We start from the raw sequence: 15308 nt of genomic DNA, 5'->3' as shown, positions 1-15308 counted from the left end.
TGGATTAGACTTGAGAAAGTTGTCTGGAGATAATACTCTCAAGAGACTGCTTAAAAGACACATTGTCAGCAACACAAGACTATGAAATATTACTTAGCAGCAACAGATTACCTAAAACTGAGCTTGTCTTTTTTTGGAGAAAAGCACCTGAAAAAACTCATACACTGTGTAATACCTAGTGCAGAGACTGAGGGGATGCTGCATGACACAGGATATTAAAAAACACCATAGAGAGAACCTCTATGTCATTCTCCATTCCCTTAAAGGGACAGTTGTAAACTATTGATGCCCTATCCATAGGATAGGGAGTAATAGTAGATTGGCAAGGGTGTGCAATCTGGGACCACCACTGATAGGCTTTGAGCTGGGCATTTGTGCTCATGCACTGAGCTGATTTCTGTAGGGAGCAGACTGTTCCCTCTGCAGTGTCCAGGCTTGGTATTATAGACATTGGAGTGAATAGGAAATTGACTGCAATACCAAGCCTGGCCACTGCAGTGATAACAGAGCTGTCTGCTTAATGCAGAAATCAGCTCAGTGCAGGAGCACAAAGGTCCAGTTACAGCTCATGAGTGGGGATTCCTGGCGCTGGACCTTCACCAGTCTACTATTGATGGCCTAATCTTTTCAGGCCCTTTCATTAAAAGGGATGAAATGTGCAGTATGAATTGGCCTTGTATCCATAGCAAAATCTGCAATAGATTGTTTCCATTCCATTTACATCCCTTGTGAATGTCCCGTATACATATATATATATATATATATATATATATATAGCACCAGCCACTTCTTCTCCTACATAGCTGACCAAGGGCATATCAATCACCTTTATTTATATTGTGCATGCATATTACATAGCACTTTACACTTGATGTTGGGTTCTGTCCCCATTGGGGCTCACAATCTATATTCACCTATCTGTATGTTGTTGGAGTGTGAGACAAAACCCACACAAACAAGGAGAGAACATTCAAACTCCATACAGATGTTTTTTTCAGGTAAATTTGAACCTGGAACACCAGCACTGCAAGGCAACAATGCTAACCATTGGGCCACCATCCTGCCCACGTATTTCTGTAGTTGTACAATAATAAAGTCTGATATAAGGTCACATCATTTCCTTTGTTTTCACCGCTTGCTGTGATCCCTCACATCGTTCTTATCTGGTCATATGATAAGATTAACATTTCTTTTGAGTCACACGCTAATGATGAAGAAGATAGCTGTGTGCCCAGAGTATTCATTAATTTAATGAGATTGACCTGACACCCACAGAGTCCTGCATTCCTCTGCAACTAAATCACTTCTACAAAGAGAATGGCTGTCTTGTTGCCCTCTGTATTTGGAAACTGAGTATCATACTCCACATTGAATTCAATAGTAATAATAGTGTTAATGACACAGTGGCATCACTTCTGTCAATGGACAGGTGTAGCGGCCCAGTTCTAAGTTGGAGTCACTAGCTTGTAACTGATGCGGATTGGTAGTGGGGTCATGAAAAGCTGAGGTTGCGGTACAGGAGGAGCAGGCAAGTAGTGGAGTCGTGGAAAGTCAAGGTCGGTATGCAAGTAGTGTCAATCAACAAATGGAGAAGCCGGAAGGAGGGGAGAAAGGTTACAGGCTGGGAGCGAATAACCATGCACTGAAGGAGAGACAGGACCAGGTTTATATAGTGTCTTTAATCAGGAGTCAAGGTGGAGCCAAAACAAGAACTGGATTGCAGGAGCTGGAAACAAGGCTAGGTTCAGCAGGGGAACTATCCAAAGGATGGATGGCTCAGCAGGTAGAGCTGCTGCCCAGTATGCAGCAGCTTCTGGGTTTGAGTCCCAACAACAGGACTGTGTCTGGTATTGCATCTCAGCACCATTCTGCATTTGCCCAACAAGTCACAAGCTTTGATAAACCAGCATAGCTGACACATATATGCGAAGCCTAAAGTCTTCTATAAATATCATAGATTTTACACTTGGAAACAAAAAAAAAAGCATATATTTTTTGTTTCTGGGAACTTAATGGCAGTTTTGTGTTGCTTGGGTAACATATAACAGGTAATGTGCTTTTATTGAGTCAAAACTTTGGTTTTGTATGAATAGAGCCAGTATTTTAGCTGGTCCTATATCCTATGCTACATATCACCACTCGCATCACAAACAATTGTAGCAGTAAACAAGCGTGTCAGTGCTCCGACGCATGCTTCTACTTGTTTTTGCAAGTTGGGAGCTACCTGGAAATCTAAAACATACTTTCTGTTATCTGCAGGAGACAATCAGACAAAGTATCCACATTGGTTTTCTCATGGCATTGAGAATTTGCACCTGTATACTGGAACATATGTATTTACTTACAACCTCTCGAGGACATGGGAAAACCAATGTGGATACTTTGTCTGATTTCCTCCTGCACACAACAGAAAATATATTTTAGATTTCCAGGCATCTTCAGACTTGCAAAAACAGATACATGTGCAGTGCACAGTGATACTTTTGTTTACAATCTGCCATGCTTAGTTGTGATGTGTGCAGTGATATGATGCGTAGGATATAGGAATAGCTAAAATACTGGCTCAATTGGTACAAAGCCAAAGTTATGATTCAATAAAAACACATTACCAGTAACATGTAATCTGGAAAACACAAAACTAGTGTTCAATTCCCAGGCACAAAACAAAAAAATTGTTACCTAGTGTAATTTGTGTATAAATAAATGCTAATGGTACTTGATTTGAATTAGGTTTACTGAGTTTATGCAAGATTAAGGGCTCAGTCACACGGGCATTTTAACATCCTATTATTCACACGTTAAAAAAAAGATTACACTATATAGAACCAATGCTTTCCAATGGCAGCAGTCACATATGCGAATTTTACATGCGCAAAAACATCTGCGGCGAACAGTATAGGACACCGCTAGCTGCGGCATTGGTATTTTTTTAATGTGAAAAAAGAGGTTTCACCTAGTGCTTAATGGGGCCGACCCCATTGAGAACATACAGTGAAGATCGCGATACTCTGGCACAGCTGTGGCAGAGGAGCGCGATGTTCTCCCATTGAATTCATTGGAGCCGGCACTACAGCCGGCTCCATTGAAAGCAATGGGCTGCCGGCAAACCCTGCAGTGATTTTCGGGGAAGTGCTTTAAATATAAACCCTTCCCTGAAAATCATCCCTAAAATGTGTAAAAAATAAAAAATATATATATACTCACCTCTTCACAGCTGCCGGGGCTCAGGTGTGTCCAGCCAGGTCTTCTCCTGCACTGGTCTGAAGTGCTTTTAGCAGGCCCTGAGAACAAGGGTGACCTATCCACGGTTTCCATATCAAACAGGTATGGGCTTCGATCTACTTGTAATGCTCTTGTTAAGAGTGAATCTTAGGTCCATTAAGTTTCCTCCTGCTCCCAAATCTAACATTGCCGACCCCTGTACCTTCTGATCTCCTATTAAGATCTCTATGGGGAGAACAAAATTGTGGAGCGGAGGCATGTTTGGCAGCATCCCGTTGTCTTGTGACCACTAGATTGGACATGACCTTGACGCTGGTTAGGTCAAGAGTCCTCTAGAACCTATTTGGGCAGTTTAAGGCATATTGTCCTGAGCTTCCACAATAAAGGCATAAATTTGCAGCTTAGTCTCTTTCTTTTTCAGCAGTGGAAAGGGGTTTACGGATGACATCCACCTGCATCAGTCCCAGCACAGTCTTAGTCCTTGGCTGGGGACCTGATGAGGGCTGGCTGGAGGAGTAGGTAGGGTTATTGCCAAAACCTTGCAGTCTCTCTTCTCTCCGCTCAGCAAGCCTCTGGTCAATTTGGATACACAGTTGAATGAAATCTGGGCAGCAGGGTTCAATGTGGCATCAGGCACCCAGCGATGAAATTCTACCGTGTATTCTGCAACGGAGTGTCACCCTTGCCATAGGTTATGTAACCTTCCTTTAGCTGTAGCACAAGGATTGGGATCATCAAAGATCTGATTCATAGCGATAGTGAAGGAAGCAAGGTTGTTGAGAAGATTACTGCTGGTCATTACTTGCGGCAAAGCCCGTGCAAGTACCTCCTCAGTGGGGAGATTGATGATACAAAAATACCTTCTTCTTGTAACTGGTGAACAAGGCAGGCTGCATCTGGAAATAGATTCAGCATTGGTTCAGAAACCCTTGATACTGATGGCGATCCCTGCTGAACTTTGCTGGCAGTGGCATGCGGACATGTGAGCCAGACTGATGCAAAAGTTGCCTCTATAAGCTTATTATCTCCTTCTGCTGATGCAGCACCAGTGTCTGTAATCCAGTGAACTTTGCTTGATATGAGGTACAAATTTCCTGGAGTTCTTGATATGAACTACAAAATTCCTGGACCTGCTTCTGCAAGTCGGTCACTTCGGACTCCATGTTTGGGCGTGATTATTTTGTGGCGTCTTTAGGCACTGGAAAGCCACACGTGTAGTAACCTTGCAGATCACTAAAGAGTAATCAGGATAGACAGGAGTCTTTACCAGGCAGTCTCTTGTCGCGGTGCAGATGGAGGTGGCGTGGTAGCGTTGTCGGAAGGAAACCCAGAAGTCATTATCGGTAAGTCTCAGGTGCATGTGGAGAAGATGGGTAGCATTTTCAGGAGGAAAATCATGAGTCGTGATTAGGAAGTCTCAGGTTGCTTGTTGTATGGAAGGAGAAAAGGAGCTTGATCACAGCTGTAAGCACAAAAAAATGCTCGCTGTTGCAGTTGCAGGGTCAGACTTTTATAATGAGCATGATTAGAAGCAAGGCGGAGCCAGGACATGAAGGTAGGAATAAGTTTGACAGGAGCATGGAACAAGGCTAGGTTCAGCAGGGATACTTGTCCATCAAGCTGAATAGCTCAGTGGGAGGAGACACCATCCGAGCACAGGTCCCAGGTTCGAGTCCTGACAAAACTAGTGAACCTGAGATTCTTTTTAGGATTCATGTTGACTTTAATTCCTCATGTAAAAGGCAAATAAAAATGTTTTAAGCTTTAATGTAGTCATGAAAAAAGTGATACAGATCTACATAATATAATTCAAATATAGCGACCTATAAGCAATTGCAAATCCAGGTCCTGTTTTCTATTAGCCAAGATGGCCAACACAATCTTCAGACTACCCAATCCCCACAGTGCATTGGTAGTGTTGGACTACTAATGCACTACACCTGCTCTCTGATTGGCCACAGTTGGTACATGTGATCTCTGATAAGCACTGATTTTCTGTTGAGAGGCTGTCCTCCATCTTTTAGTGGAGGTGGCATTGAAGTAACCAGGTTGATGGTTGAACAACTGTTGAACAAAAGTCATCTGGTGAACATTAGTTTCACATACATAGACATACACATTTTAGTCCATATTGGCTGTTAAAGTTGTTCAATAGAACAAGTCGCATACAATAGGAAAATGTTGCTTACCAATATACTAATAGAAGATAAAATGTAGGAAATTAGACAATGGAAACATAATGGAAAGCTGCTGGAAACCAAAAATAGTAATAATATTGTGAGATGAAGAATGACAGAAGCATACTCTCCATCATATGACTCAATTATTTACTAGAGACCGCTCACTACTACCATTACTTCTAAAGTTATGGCAGAATTTTACTTCAAACATTCAGGAGGTCAACATGTAAAAGTGTCACTGCCATAAAAAACTCTACACATACGCAGATAACAAGCTTCAACACATAGTGGGGTCATAGCATATTCTCAGCTTTCTTTTAGTCGTATTTCAATCATGAAACAAAAATGGAAACCCAGAACAGGAAGCAGACTTTGCTGATTAGAGTTGTGCTTGTTTCCCAAGTTATCATATCCAAAAATGCACATTACTGCCCAGCGGGGGATTACTTTGATAATTTCTAAACTGGTTATCATCACACGAGTATAGCATTGGCATATTTTAATACATTACATATTTTCATAATTTGGGGCTAAACTATATAGAGATTGTGAAAGTTGTGAGGAACTGTAACACAAATTCTAATACAACATTAAAAAGTTTCATAAAATTAAAACACCTTATTTGTTGAATCAATGTGATGTAAGAGGCACCCAAAAAAGGGTGTACCGGGCTTGACAATGGAAAACAAAGATGGCTGTTCAAAACATGACTGAACATACTTCCTGGGAACTTTCTAGTGAGATTATGTCAGCCCTATAAAAGGAATTTTTGCTGCCCCACATTCACAGTGCAGAGACTGTGTTAGTGAGTGGAGGTGTTGCTGGAGAGGTGCAGGAGCCTGCAGAAGAGCTGCCGATTCCAGAGAGGAAAGGGCAGCAAGTGGAAGCCTGAGCCCTTGGAAATGAGTGGGACGGTTCAAGTTTCTGCTGCTGTATGACTTTACTGAACTCTGGTACTGCGGGAGAAGACCCACCTGGAGGACAGAGAGAGCGCGGAACTGTGAGGTAAAGCAACGAACGAAGACCAAAGAGGACAAGGGCAGGGGCGTAACTATAGGAGATGCAGGGGATGCGGTTGCACCTGGGCCCAGGAGCTTTAGGGGGCCCATAAGGCCTCTATTCTCCATATAGGGACCCCAGTACTATGAATAAAGCATTATAGTTGGGGGCCCTGTTACAGATTTAGCATCGGGCCCAGAAGCTTCAACTTACGCCTTTGGACAAGGGGGAGTTAGTTGTCAACAAGTCATAAGTGAGGCCAGCCTTCTCTAAAGCCACTAGATGTGCACACCGCTAGGGATTAAGTAGTTAGCTGGCCTGGTGTAGTTAGCAGTCAACTTTAGTAATTATTGAATATTTGTTATTTGAATGGCTGTTAACAATTCTGGGCTTGAGTAGTCGGGAGTGGTCTAAGGAAATAATATTAAACAGAGTCGGGCTTAAAATCTCAGAGACATTGTCATTAGAGTTTGTCTAAGTGTGTTCCAGAATTACCAAACTGCGAAAGGTGGAGCGTTATTCCTATAAATATGAACTGTGTATTATGTTACATCTGTCGTCTTTTTGTACAACAGAATTGCTTCTTGGGCTGTATTATTGATGTTGTTGCATCTGTATTAGGGCTTTTACCCACTGGCGTTTTTTTTTTTATGCAGCCATATCGCTGCGTTTTTTTTTCAATGGGACTTTCTAATGTTAAAATCGCATCACAGAAAAATCGCAAGTTTGTGCTTTTGCCACTTTTGTGCGCTGCGAAGTTGCAGCGTTAAAAAAAAACCGCTAGTAGGTAAAAGCCCTTATGTCACATTGTACATAGAGTATTATTGATCCCAGGGGCGTAGCTAAAGGCACATTGACTTCAGCTCTCCCCCCCCCCCCTCACCCTTCGAAATTCTCTTCATGACTTTAGTTTATAACTTTAATAACTTCATGTCTGTCTAGCATTTTACAGGATGAAATAGTACTGCATGCAGCGAGGGTGGTTTGTGGTTTGAGTCGCAAGTTTAACCCTTATAGCTACACCACTAATTGATGCTAGAATTATGTAAAGCCTGGTTTAAACACAACGATTATCAGTCAAAAATCTTTTGAGCGATTTTTGAGCAATAATTGTTGTGTTCTTTACAGCTCAAGCTGATCGCTCAAACGTTGAGCGATCACCTTGCGCTCCGCGCAGAGGATGCAGACGACAACGGGGCCTCTTGTCTTCTGCATCCAGCTGTTTACTGCACGGAGCGCCCGGCTGTTATACAGCTGAGTGCTCTGAGCAGAGGATGCAGAAGACAAGCGGGGGCGCTTGTCTTTTGCATCCAGCTTTTCCTGGCTCAGAGCGCCCTGCTGTCATACAGCCGAGTGCTCTGAGCAGAGGATGCAGAAGACAAGCGGGGGCGCTTGTCTTTTGCATCCAGCTTTTTCAGGCTCAGAGCGCCCTGCTGTCATATCCTGCCGAGTGCTCTGAGCAGAGGATACAGAAGACAAGCAGGGTGTCCCCGCTTGTCTTCTGCATCCAGCTGTTCTCTGCTCGGAGCGCCCAGCTGTTATACAGCTTAGCGCTCTGAGCGGCGTATGGAGAACACAGCTGTGCCGCTCTGTCCTTGATACCCTGGCTGTCATCAGGGAGCGGGATACAGTTGAAACAAAAGTATCAGCTGTATCCCGCTGTGAATTCCTGATAACTGATCACTGATGTTTCAACGATAACTGTACTATGTCAGTGCAGTTAGACACAACGATTATCATTGAAAAGATGGCTTTGAGCCTTTTTTGAGCGAAAATCGTTGTGTCTAAAAGGGCCTTTAGCCATAGCTAGCGATAAGAGATTCTACAGTAAATTAGCAAATAAATATTGTTTTGTTTTGTAACTGATTTTGCTGCATTGTTTCCTGAGTCTACGTTGCAATACCACCTACCTGTGACAGTAACACTTTAGCTTTTTGTCGAAAATGGAGACACCCACCCTTAGTTAGCTGTTCAATGCTGATCTGGAGACCCCTCAGGGTCTTTCTGGGGGACTATACTTGCAGTTTTCAGATTCTGGGTTGCAGTTATCATAACCCACCCAGGAACATGTATGGAAAATAACTCTTTGCAGAGAGTTATTTCTGTACAAGTTCACTGTGGGTATGCTCACCGCTGCCTGCAATCTAAGCAGGGGCTACCTGCAAGAATATTCCCAGGGATCTTTGGATTAGGTAGGAAGGAACCCTATATATGAAACTTCAGCTATGGGGTACTTCCACTCTGAATCTCACTTTTTGCTCAGAATTTCACTTCTATAATATTATTACATTATTCCAGCAATGAAAGAGTGTAAATTGGTAATATGCAAAAACAGGAAGTTTGGAATGGAAAACATGGGAGCCATTAAAAACAGCTAAAAATATAGTATTTGTATTAATAGAGGATAATCTGTTTGTTAGGGAAAGATTACTCATGACTATTAATATTTTACTGTTGGTAATGTAATGTTATGTTTATTCAGTTTGCCTTTTTTCTGGAATTATGTGTCTTCGAAGGATTGTTGGTTAAAGAATAGGCTGTTTATTACTTGCAGTGCCAGTCCGTTTAGCAGCCACAAGTATGCCCTTGATAACAGTACCCTTACCACAACCATTTCCTTACACCCTGCCAAGAATTATAGTTACGCAGAAGAAAGCAGAACTAAAAGTAACCAAGATATAAGATAACATATTCTTTTCTACGGTATTATTGTGACTATTTCAGTTTTACTGTTTTACTCTTCACCCAGAATTGAAGGGGGCATTGCTAGATCTTAATGAATGCTATGTCTCCTTTTCCTATTTATTCCACCATTACTCTATTATCCTTAGATGTGTTTCTTGCTAAATAGAAGCCCCAGCCTAGGACATGTCTAGTGACAACATGAGTGCTAGAGTGGGGTCAGTGTTTTTCCTGCTGTAAAGTGTTTTTGTTAGCCGTTTAGTCGTTCATGAACCTTGACGACCCTAAAGGTGAGCTCCCTCCATGTTTTTCGGTTTTGCACTGCTTCTTTCAGTTGTGGGATATCCATGCCAGTATCAGCTCTGAAAGTATCAGCCATCATGTTCTTTTGCGGCCGGGTCTTCTTTTGCCACTGATCTGTCCAAGCATTATCGATTTTCTAGCACCTCTGCTTGCATTACATGGCAAAATACGTGAGTCTGAGTCTGGCCATCTTGCCCTCCAGTGATATATCAGGTCTCATACGATTCAGGACTTCTCTGTTTGTTCCTCTCGCTGTCCAGGGTACACGCATCAGCTTTGGTCACCACCACAGCTTAAATGCATCAATCCTCCTTCTCTCAGCTTTTTTTGCAGTCCAGATTTCACATTGATACATGGCTATAGGGAACACAATGGTTTGCACTATCTTACATTTAGTTGCGATGCCGATAGCCCTATTTTTTCATATTTTGTCCATATTATCATTGTGCTTCACCCAAATGCTATCCTACGTTTTATCTCTGGCATAGATTCTCCATCCTGGTCAATTTTTGAACCAAGGAAGATGAAGACTCCCACACATTCTATGGCCTCACTGTCGATTTTGATTTGAATTTGGCCATTTTCAGTAGTTGTCATCATTTTTGTATTCTTTAAAATCAGGAAAAGGCCCATTTTTTCACTTTCAGTTTTAAGATTGTTGATGTTTCTGCCACCTATTCTCTACCCAGTTTCCGATTTGTCTTGGTCCATTTTCTGCATGATCACTTCCGCATCAACTGTAAAGTACAGCCTGTACTATTATGACCCAGTAGAACTATGCTATAAAATATTATTAGCTAATGAAATATGCAAATAACACGCAGAAATAATAATAGCCAGAGTGCCCCCCCCAATAATAGCAACAATAGAGTAAGCAGTGAGACTTGGATAAACAGTGGTACCAACAAACTACCCCAAATAAATGGTGGTAGCTGAGTGCTCCCCATTGCCAGTATTGCCAGTAGAATTCTCTTTAACTTGTGCCCTTTAGTTTCTTTTTGGCCTGTCGTCTTTTCAAAAAAAGATACAATTCCATAGAATTAAAATTTTATGTAGTAACTAAGTGATTAAAAGAGTAAAGAGTGTCTACAGAAACCCTTAGGCTGGGTTCACACAGGACGGATTTGCCACAGAAATTCTGTGCGGCAAATTCGCCTACGATTCCTAATCCCAGGATTAGCCTGCCATGTGGACTAGATTTTGTAAAAATCTTTCCGCAGGATTTCCGTCCCATGGGAACCGAGCCTTAGTATCCAGACAGAACTTTCCCAGATGTGAAGAGATAACTTTCTGTTGGAAAAACATGACTCAAGAGGAAGTGTATAAATGAAGTAGATGCTTCGTCAGGAAACAAAGCTGCGCAGAAGATTAGTCTCTTTCCTTTGGACAAAAATTCCAGATTATTTAAAACTAAACAGTGTGATAAATGGGAGATTATTGAGAAATGTGGGAATTGGAAAACCTTAAAAATTAAGGTATTTGAGGTTTTATAGGTTCTAGAGAAACCTGTTCTGTCCACTGTACCACCTCAATGGAGAAGCTTTCTGATAAAAGAGCCAGTCACTTCCCCAAGTCAAACTATGGTGAACGGAGGATTTTCTTTTCATTTCTCGGATACTTTGAACCATGGCTAGCCTTAGACACCTGTGGAATGTGTGGTCACACAGGATGTCAACCACCAGCATGTAGGGTGGGCATCAGGCAGATGTAGTCTGGGTGTGATAATCTCCCTTAGGTCTGCCCAGGCAGATCTTCCTCCATGAGGTAGCATCTTGCGGGGCTGCATGAATCATTCTTCTTCTGGCTCTGTCTCCTTTCATCTTATGTTCCAAGGCCCTACTGTCAGCCCATGGCGCTCCCCCAAGACAATTGCTTAATTCTGCTATGGTATTTATGTTATAAGCTTGGTTCTATGACTGTATTTATGTTATGAGCTTGGTTCTGCAGGGTGGTCCAAAAGTATGGAGACACCTGAATAAATGGAAAACAGTAGTTGGGAACGCCATTCTGTGTGTGGCATGTTGCTAAAGGGAAGGGGATAAATCTGTGAGGGGCAATGTCCAACACAGTGAGTATAAAAAGCAGCTCCCTGGGACCCTTCTCCATTGACTTCATAACATAGTTTATGGGGCTCAAAGGTGCTGACAGTTTCCCTTTGAAGAATGCCTCATGAATAATGTATCTCCGCTTCTTCAGATGTTTCAAAATCCCATTAATTATGTTGTAACATTTGTCCTGCAGTGTTGAAAATACACCAAAACCTGTACATGTGAACATACCCTAAGGTTCCATGGATTCCAAATGTGGATATAATGCTTTTCAATGGGGGCAGGGGCGTAACTATAGGGGATGCGGGGGATGCTGTTGCACCAGGGCCCAGGACCCTGACAGTGGGGCTGCTGCACCCGAGCGCCATGGTCTGACAGTGGGGCCTTGAAACATAAGGCCTATCTTCTCCATATAGGGAGACTAGTAGTATGAATAAAGCATTATAGTTTGGGGCCCTGGTAAAGATTTTGCATTGGGGCCCCAAATCTTCAAGTTACGTCTTTGAATGGGGGAATATATACACTACCATATTTTCATCTTATTATGCTACTACATGCATTTATTAGGTACAGTCTTAGCAATATTTGAATCTCAAATTGTGGGACATTAAGATTTATCCCTTCCCCACAGAAAAACACTGGTAAAAGAACCAACACTGCCCCCTTTTAAAGCAAATTAGCAGGAACTTGGTTCAACTTAATTGGGACTGTTAATAAGTGTGTGGATATGACATTTTTGTGGTGCCTGTTTGGCCATGTATGTCTATATATATTCATATGCGTTGAGTGCCATGCACACCACTATTTAGGATTCCAAATAGAGCACCCACAGGAAGTTGGTTCCAGATAGTAACTTCTATAACTCTTGGAAATATCTCACCGGTGTCCACAAGCAGGCACCCCCTGGACCTCTGTGAATATCATGCACAGAGGTAGAATACTAGGGTTAACTGCTGTTGTGCCAGACTTTTTGGGTTATTATGAATCAAGTTAGCTTTTTATTGCTCTACACAAATTGTCCCACAGCTGCTATAAAAATACCTTTTATTTGGAAAAAGTTGGATAAAGTTGAGCTTAACTTTACCTTATTATTTTAATGTGTTGTAAAATATATTTAATAAGATGCTAAATATTTCATTGACACATGTGTTCAGTCCATCTGTCATGTGACTTCATAAGACGGTTCATGTTGGTTAAACATAAACTTTACTTTTTCTGTTCTCTATGAAGAATGCCTGGAGGCCATCAGTCATAGGCATGGCGAGATTAAGATTGACATGTTAACTAGAAGAAATTTAGTGTTTGAGGTCATGATCTCTGCCACCGACTAATAATGGTCATAACAGAGGATCACAAAGGTAACAAATATGTCAGTGTTACATGTATAAACACATTCCAGGTCTGCATTTCATCCTATGGTATTTACTAAGGCGGGGTAATTAGTAATACCACCTCTTAGCGCCCTGTCCTCCCTTGTATCTGACTATAGCCTGGTTGCTACCTGTATGATTTATGTCTAACTAAGCAAAGAAGAAAAAAATAGCCAGGTATTCAGCTGAAGCTATGTAATTATTTGTCTTTATTCAGCATATAAGCAAGTCATGACATACAACTAGCTGGAGAAATCTTGATATTAGTTGAGACAAGAGGGTATGCTTTATTGATACTGGGGATAACTTTAGCGTTATGTAAAAACTTTCCTTGCTTAAGCGGAAGATCTGGAGCAGCTCAGGCCTATCATGTGTGCGCCAATATCATGTTACTAGACATTATTTAGAGCTCATGCACATGGCTGTACTACAGATCTGACGCCCATAGGATTCTATGGACCTGCCAGTAGGCTCTAATTGTGTGTTGACGAGACCTCATTCTTGCTTCAAGTTTTGTCTTGTTTTTCCAACATGAAGACCCCCAAATCTTTATGTTGGGGAAACGGGACAAACACTTAAAGCAAAGATGAGGTTTCATTGTAGACTATTTGTTACGCAGAAATAATAATTATATGTGCAATTGTGCATTCTATCTAAATGTAGGTTTGATACAGTTATAGTGCCCTAATTGTACTTTATGCTGTAATATTGTGATTGGTGGCAGAGAGCAGGTGTCAAGAATGGCAGGAACCGGAAAGGGACTGATCCAAGTAGGTAGTGGAAGCTGCAAATGTGTGCGGATGTTCCTGGTCTTTGGTATGTGAATGGCTCCTGTACCAGGGCCTTTGTCTCAGCCATCAGTGTGTGGATTCACCTAAAGAGAGTCTCAGTAGAAGGTGGAGTGTCTTCAGTCAAGAAGGAACTTAGTGGAGACCGGATTGTATCTAGCAGAAGGACTTGTGCTTTCTTAAAGCTGCACAGCCTGCCACATAGTCCTTGGTCTGAGGACTAAGTAAAGCAGACAGATTGTCTGGTATGTGAGTACCAGTGCTTGGTGCTTACCAGACTTTGCTTTACTACTGGGCACAGAGAGACCCCTAGTTATTGGACCATGGGGACATTGTTTGCACTATGTGCCTAGTAGGTGGCAAGAGAATTTTGCTTTGGTAAGCCTGTTTGCAAACGATCAAGTAATTTGTACCTTCGGATTTCAAATGAATTGTTAAGCAATAGACCATACTGCTGTTCAGCATTATGGAAAGGTACTTTACTTCACGGCACCATCCACTTTTCCTCACGTTACAAGGTAAGACAGGAAGCTCTACCAGAGTCAGGAAAAACTGGGACGAGAGATTGCTCTATTATTTCAGGTGGAGGAGAGTCTTACTTTAGCATTATCAGCAATGGAGGCACTAAGAGTACTAACATCCTTCCCGTGCACCTATTGTCTGTCATTACATTGGGTTTCCATTTGACCATGGGAAATCCTCCCCTTTGGAAGCTGCTAACCCTATGTATAACCCCCCAACATCGTTGCCACACAATAAAAGACTCACCAAGGGTAGGATCACACCTTGGTTATGACTTTTAGTCATGATTCCAACTCTCTGTTCCATTTTTGGAGCAAACAATGGAATTAAAATGGAAATAAACATTTCTGGTTTTTCCCCCATTGATTGCAATGAGTTTTCCAAAAAACGTAAAAATGTGTGCTTCCGTTCCATTAGGTTTCTGATTTTTTTTAACGGAACTAATAACACTGCGGACTGCACTATGTGTTCCTGTAAAATGGAAACAGAATCAAATGGAATGAAAGCCAACCGAAAGCTTTCCATTTTCTTTCTGTTTTTTGAAAACCCATTGAAATCAATGGGGAGAAAAAACAAATGTTTATTTCTGTTTTATTTCACCTCCAAAAATGAAACAGCAAAATAGAATAATGACTGAAAGCCCCAATGCAGGTGTGAACGGGTCCTTACCTGCGGCTGGGGATTGTTATATTGAAGGACAACATCAAATCCCAAAGGGAAGGAGTGTTGGAATACACATTTCTAAAAATCTATGATATTTTGAAGAGGACTGAATCTGTCACAAGGATTTCTGGCAGGCTACAACATCTGAGAGATCTGGTGCAGGGATAGCAGGGGGGCGACACCGTTTCTCGCTTGCCCCACAGAATGGGCTGGTGACATCACCACCAGCTCGTTCATGCTCAGGCGGCTTGTTTAAACTGCACAATTCTTGTTGATGATCGTGCGGTCCTTGGGCACTTATTGTTCAGTGTTTCACATATCTGTGAAGCACTGACTGATAGGTGTTTAAATGGCATGATAAGTGTCCGAGCTGTCGCTAGTTTTTATGCTGCCTGAAATTGAACGACGAGTGAGAATTCGGTTGCCCACATTTAAACTGAACTACATCGTTCAGTTTAGTTCGTTGGAACGATTTTCTAAAGAATAATCGTTCCGTCTAAACCAGGCATTAGTTACACAAACTACTTTAAC

The sequence above is a fragment of the Eleutherodactylus coqui genome, chromosome 6 (genome assembly GCF_035609145.1).
Source record: "Eleutherodactylus coqui strain aEleCoq1 chromosome 6, aEleCoq1.hap1, whole genome shotgun sequence".
NCBI lineage: Eukaryota > Metazoa > Chordata > Amphibia > Anura > Eleutherodactylidae > Eleutherodactylus > Eleutherodactylus coqui.
This window is presented reverse-complemented; position numbering follows the sequence as displayed.